This window comes from Globicephala melas, chromosome 2, assembly GCF_963455315.2.
Source record: "Globicephala melas chromosome 2, mGloMel1.2, whole genome shotgun sequence".
Classification (NCBI taxonomy): Eukaryota; Metazoa; Chordata; class Mammalia; order Artiodactyla; family Delphinidae; genus Globicephala; species Globicephala melas.
In genome coordinates, this window is record NC_083315.2 from 174,783,292 (window position 1) to 174,790,372 (window position 7,081).

General features: G+C 51.5%; 1 pseudogene; it reads right to left on the minus strand.

The window, feature by feature from the left end:
- Positions 1–4,155: 4,155 nt before the first annotated feature.
- LOC132596792 (small ribosomal subunit protein eS17-like) lies at positions 4,156–4,787 on the minus strand (annotated as a pseudogene).
- Between the last annotated feature and the right edge of the window lie 2,294 nt (positions 4,788–7,081).

Sequence of the window (7,081 nt, forward strand, 5' to 3'; positions counted from 1 at the left end):
ACAGCCTAAGGGTGCCTCGACCTGTGGGCAGCAGCAGGAAGACCTGCCTGCCTGAAACTGAGGCTTTTCAGTGGGGGTGGTGCAGGACAACGGCAGGTTCTGCAGGGTCTCCAGCAGCCCCTCCTCCCTGCTCAGCCACGTGGTCCCAGAATTTGTGCACGGGGTCAAATGTGCTGGGTTTTCCTTATGTATAATCTGCGATTCATACCACTCTGTCTTCCAGAAAGAATTAGCAACAGCCTACAGGAAGTCAGGAACAATGAACTCATAACAATAGGAACAGATAATATTGAACAATGAGGAATGTGGAGAGACATGCATTTTCCAATACCAGGGCATTAATGATCAGTAATTGAGCATCAAATGTAGCTAGGAGTTTCCTGGCAGGCAAAGCATAAAGGGAATGAGAATGGGAGTGGGAGCTTCATTATTTGATCAAGGGAATTGCGCCAGGAATTAGGAGACCCACACTTATTCCCAGAAAGAAGCTCTCCAATGAATATATACCCCAAACCTCAGGCAGCAGATGTTTTCTTGTGGGTGGGCCTGTGGGAACAGACCAGAAATAGCTGTGAGCTGGGTAGGCGCCCTTAGAGCCCTGCCTGCTGTGTGGTTCCAGGGTGTCCGGTCTTCTCTGGGCCTCTGGGCCGAGGCTAACCCAACCCTGCTGCTCTGGGTCTCAGGACCTTAGGGGCCCGGGGGCAGGTCATCAGGAAGGCTGCCCCGGAGCCTCACCCAGGCTCCCACCGTGGTACCACCCTGCCCTCCCTCCCTACACTGCAGGGCGCCTGAGGGCGGAGGCTCTGCTCACACTGGTTCCTCCCCTGCCTTTGCACGTGTTCTTCCCAGTGCCTGGGATGCCCTGCCCACCCTTGTCTGCCTGGCAAACCTCTAATTGTTCTTCGCTCTTCACTCAGTTCGCATGTCCCCTCCTCCAGCCCCTGCACTGACCCAGACAGCACCCTTCCCCAACCCGGTCACACAGCCCCTTTACTGGTCTGTCTCCCCCGACAGCCAGGGAAAGGACACCCGCCGCTCTGTGTGGGCATGACGTCTCTGCCCCGCCAGGTCCCAGTGCTCATGCCGGGCTGGCATCGGGAGAGCAGGGCCTGCTGTGTTTGTGGAACCATCTGATGGAGAGTGTCCTCTGGGTAGGAAAAGACAGGATCAGCCTCCCCTCGATGCAGATGGGGAAACTGAGGCCCTGCGATAGTAAGTGATGGGGCCCCAGGCTGCCCATGGTGCCAGAGCTGGGGCCACAGCCAGGTGGCTCCCTTAGGTGGGGGAGAGTGGCACTGAGATTCGGAGGGTCTAGCTCCTTGGCTTCAAGTCCCTCCTCTGCCACTTTCTCACCCACGTGACAAGGGGCAGGTCACTTCTCCCTCTGGGCCTCAGACGACTCCTGTGCACAGAGAGGACAGTGACAGATGACAGCTTCACAGGAGCCAGTGGGTTAACCCATGGGGGCAAGAGCTCAGCTGGGCTGACTCCGATGAGGGGAGCCTTGGCTACCACCTCCTTGACCTCCATACACCCTCCCCCAGCCAGAGGCAGAGCCAGGGGCCGCTCTGCTGCCCTTCCCCCTCCTACCCATTGTCCAGCAGCAGAGACTTGGACCAACCGGACGGGCTAGGGAAGGGCACTCCAGGCGAGGGAACACAATGGACCAGAAGGAGGGATGGGATCAGGCAGGGGCCATTCTGGGAACAATTTGGGATCAGGTTCCTTTTTCAGGAGCCCCGGGCACTCAGGTGATGGGAGAGGCTGGAAGGGACCAGACCATGAAGGGCCTCAAATACCAGGCTGCCTTTTGCTTGGAAGTGGCTGGGAGTCGTCACACGTTTGGAGCTGGGGTGGGCTGTGGTCGTGTAACTGGGGGCTGGACTGGAGGGTCTGGTGGGGGCCAAGTGAGTGGTGTAATGGCCTCCAGGACAGGGGGGCTGTTGGGCTGATGCAGTGCTGGCCCCAGTACCCAGCTCAGGACGGCACAGAGCAGACCCTCCGTGAATGAATGAACGAATGAGGCGTGTACTCGGGATTGGAGCCACCTAAGAGGGGGGCCCACCTGTCCCGTGAGTACAGCAGCCCTAGGGAAACTGCCTGCGAAGGGGCTCTGCACATGGCTGTGATTCCCTCAGGCCCACACTGGGCCCGAGAGAAGAGTGCCTCTGTGTCCAGAAATGGGAAATCACCGGGTTCCGTCTTGCCTGCAATTATATTTGGGGATCCAGCCACCCCCTGCATAGCACCTGCCAGGCAGTCTCTCTAGGAAGCCACAGCTGTCCTCCAGGGTGGGACAGGTGGAATAGAGGGGGGCTGCCCTGTAGTCACCCTAGAGCTCTCTCAGACCACCAGGCGGCCCAGGACCTGGGACTCACCAAGATCACATTTCCCATTCCATAGCCAGGGGACCAAGGCAGGTGGTGAGCGGCCAGACCTGCTGCCCACTAGCCATGAGGTCTGGGCAAATCATTTACTCTTTCTGAGTTATATCATAAGGGAAGGGCTGGAGTATGTGATAGTAACAAACGACCCCAGAATCTTTTGGGTTTTTTTAATTACCTACAGATATTTTAAAAATAAAAGTTTATTGAGATGCCATAAAATTCCCCATCTGAAATGTACAATTCAGTTAGTGTATTCACAGAGTTGTGTAACCATCACCACAAACAATTTTAGAACATTTTCATCACCCCGAAAAGAAACCTTGCACTCATTAGAAATCCATCTCCATTAACTCACTTCCCCACAGTTCCCGGCAACCACTAATCCTTCTGCCTCTATAGCATTATCTATTCCGGATGTTTCATATAAGTGGAATCTTATATGCGGCATTTTGTGACTAATTTACTTACCATAATGTTTTCAAGGTTAATCCATGGTGTACTTAATTTCTTTTAATGGTTGAACACTATTCCATCATATGGATAGACCACATTTTTAAAAATATTTATTTATTTATTTAGCCGCGTCAGGTCTTAGTTGCGGCACACGGGATCTTTCATTGTGGCGTGCAGGCTTCTCTCTAGTTGTGGCGCACGGACTCAGTAGTTGTGGTGCACGGGCTTAGTTGCCCCGTGGGATCTTAGTTCCCCCACCACGGATCGAACCCACGTCTCCTGCCTTGGAGGATGGATTCTTTTTTTTAAAAAATAAATTTATGTATTTAGTTTTGGCTGCGTTGGGTCTTCGTTGCTGCACGCAGGCTTTCTCTAGTTGCGGCGAGTGGTGGCTACTCTTCACTGCGGTGCGTGGGCTTCTCTCATTGCGGTGGCTTCTCTTGTTGCGGAGCAGGGGCTCTAGGCGCGCAGGCTCAGTAGTTGTGGCTCGTGGGCTTAGTAGTTGTGGTTCATGGGCTTAGTTGCTCCACAGCCTGTGGGATCCTCCCAGACCAGGGCTCGAACCCGTGTCGCCTGCATTGGCAGGCGGATTCTTAACCACTGAGCCACCAGGGAAGTCCCTGGATAGACCACATTTTGTTCATCCATTCATCAGTTGATGGACATTAAGTTGATTCTACTTTTTAGCTATGATGAATACAGTAATGCTGCTATGAGCATTTGTGTACAAGTTTTTGTGTGGACATAAGTTTTCATTTCTCTGGGGCATAGACCTAGATATGGGATTTCTGGGTCTTACGGTAACTCTATGTTTAACATTTTGAGGAACTGCCAGAATGCTTTTCACAGTGACTGTACCATTTCACATTCCCACCAGCAGGGCATGAGGGTTCCAGTTTCCACACATGCTCACCAACACTTGTGATTGTCTACCTTCTGGGTGTGGGATCTCACTGTGGTTTTGATTTGCATTCCTCTCATGACTAATGGTGGTGAGCATTTTTTGATGTGTTTATTGGCCATTTACGTATCTTCTTTGGAGAAATGTCTGTTCAGGTCCTCTGCCCCATTTTAAATTTTTTAAAATTTTTATTGAAGTATAGTTGATTTACAGTGTTGTGTTAGTTTGTGGTGTACAGCAAAGTGATTCAGATACATATGTATATATATTATTTTTCATATTCTTTTCCATTATGGTTTATTACAGGGTATTAAATATAGTTCCCTGTGCTGTACAGGAGGACCTTGTTTATCTTTTTCCTGTTGTTGTTGTTGTCTGAGGTTTATTGAAGATACTACAGCACAGCAGGAAGAGTCAAATGGCTCCACACAGTGCTTTGAAATTCACCCCAGCTGGAGGCTGAGTGACCTGCAGTTTGGACAGATTGCCAAAGCCTAACAGCTTCAGCATTTCCTTAGTGTCAGGATCTACTTCAATGATCTCCTGATCCAGGGCTGAGACCTCAGGCACGTAATTATCTCTTCTCTCTCTCTCCTCCTGCAGCCTGATGGAGATCCTCTCACTGGGCCCCTCTGAATCTACTTCATCAGACATAGTCTGCTATCTTGTTGCAGAGCGTCTTGCTGGGAATAAAGATGATATCCTCGGGCTTCCCTGGTGGCGCAGTGGTTGAGAGTCCGCCTGCCGATGCAGGGGACGCGGGTTCGTGCCCCGGTCCGGGAAGATCCCACATGCCGCGGAGCGGCTGGGCCCGTGAGCCATGGCCGCTGAGCCTGTGCGTCCGGAGCCTGCGCTCCGCAACGGGAGAGGCCACAACAGTGAGAGGCCCGCATCACACACACACACACACACACACACACACACACAAAGATGATATCCTCGCACACGTGCTTGTTGGTATGGAAGTCGTTGCCCAGATGAGTGTAGTACTTCTCAATGGTGACCCGGGCCACCTTCTTCACGGTTTTGGTGCAAACGTGGCTCATGTCGGCAGCTCCTTGGTAAAAGAGTGTTTATTTTATATACAGTAGTTTGTATCTGCTAATCCCAAACTCCTAATTTATCCCTCCCCCCCGCCCCACTTTCCCCTTTGGTAACCATACGTTTGTTTTCTATGTCCCTGAGTCTGTTTTGTGAATAAGTTCGTTTGTATCATATTTTAGATTCCACATATGAGTGATAGCATATGATATTTGTCTTTCTCTGTCTGGCTGACTTCACTGAGTAGGATAATCTCTATCCATGGTCCATCCATGTTGCTGTAAATGGCATTATTTCATTCTTTTTTATGGCTGAGTACTATTCCATTGTATATATGTACCACATCTGCTTTACCCATTCATCTGTTGATGAACATTTAGGTTGCTTCCATGTCCTGGCTACTGTGAATAGGGCTGCTGTGAATATTGGGGTGCATGTATCTTTTCGACTTAGAGTTTTCTCCAGATATATGCCCAGGAGTGGGATTGCTGGATCACATGCTCTGCCCATTTGTTTTCAACTAGACTTCATTGTTTAGGTTCACAGCCCAGCTGGGTGGAAGGTAGAACTTTCCCATACGCCCCTCCACCCCTGTCCATTTGTTAGTGGCACAACACAGCAAGGGACATTGTCTTCCTCTTGTTTCATGTCCATCATGGGCTGGCAGGGTCTCTGTTCCAAGTCTTCTCACTCCAGGGCCCAGGCTGACGGAGCTACACTGATCGCCAGGGGGAAGAGGAGGAGGAAGTGTTAAGTCACCCACGGACTCATACAGCCTCCACTCAGAGAGGATGCATGTCACTTCCACTTGCATCTCAGTGGCAAAGTGAGCCACCCAGCCACCCCTATCTCCAAGGAGATATGCAGTCTTCCCATGGGCGTGGAAGGAGAGGATTCAAATCTCTGTGAACAGCTCTAATGACTCATCGCAGTTAAATAAGGTTCTTTCCTGCAGGACTTCTCAGTGCCTTTACTGTACTATTGCTCACTGTCCCTCTCTGGAGGGAGTGGGATGCAGCAGGCAGAGTAGGCCAGATTTACTCACCTGGGGAACCCCATTCTCCCAGAGAATCTCATGGGATGAGTGTTCCCTGGAATCCCCTTTGGGAACCACTGCCACTTCCTAGAGCAGAGGTGGGCAGACTTTTTGGAAAGCATCAGATAGAAAATAGTTTAGGCTTGGCACGCCCTGTGAACCAACTACTCAACACCACAGTTGAAGTGAAAAGCAGCCACAGGTATTATGTAAACAAGTGGGTGTGGCTGTCTTCCAATAAAATGTTATTTATAGACACTGAACCTTGAATTTCATATAACTTTCTGTGTCACACACAGTATAGTCTTTTACTTTTTTTTTTTTTTTTGCGGTACGCGGGCCTCTCACTGTTGTGACCTCTCCCGTTGCGGAGCACAGGCTCCGGACGCACAGGCTCAGCGGCCATGGCTCACGGGCCCAGCTGCTCCGCGGCATGTGGGATCTTCCCGGACCAGGGCACGAACCCATGTCCCCTGCATCGGCAGGCGGACTCTCAACCACTGCGCCACCAGGGAAGCCCTAGTCTTTTTCTTTTGATTTTTTTCAACCATTTAAAAAAGTAAAAGCATTCTCAGCTCACGGGCTGTACAAAAACCAGTGGTGGGCGAGATGTGGCCCTTAGGTGGTAGTTTGCTCACTCCTATCCTAGAGGATAAAGCCCGACACCTTCGCCTGGCATTCAAGCTCCCTCACGTTCCCAGGCCTCGTCTGCCATCACATCTCCATGCAGAACCTGGGCTTGGGAAATGGTGCGTTGTTTTCCAGGAAAAAATCATATTCTTTCACTCCAGGGGGCCTTTGCACAGGCTGTTCCTCCTGCTGGGAGTGTCCTTCCAGTTGTTCTCGGTTTGGGAACCCTGTGGCCTCTCTTGGCCCCCAGTAGAATCAGGAGCTGCCATCCCTGTTGGCTCCTTCACTCCCAAGATGCCGTCGCCTCGTTGTATTCTGATTTTTCACAGACATATTTGCTTCCCCAACTAGGCCCTGAGCTTCTGGAGGGTGGGGACCTTGTCCTCCTGAATTCTGATCTCCAGGACCACAGGAGGGAGAGCTGGCATGGAGTAAGGGCTGCTGAGGAGGGAAGGAAATGGGACCAGGTTGGTGGGGGGAGCTTCACGTGGGGATCCCCACCCCAGCAAAGGTGCCGAGGTGGGGGTGAGTTTGGGACCTGGAGGAACCTGAAGACCAGTCTGCTGCATCTGGGTGGGGGGCGACGAGGGACCCCTTGTGGGGTTTTAGGGTGGGGTTTTAGGGTGTGGGGTC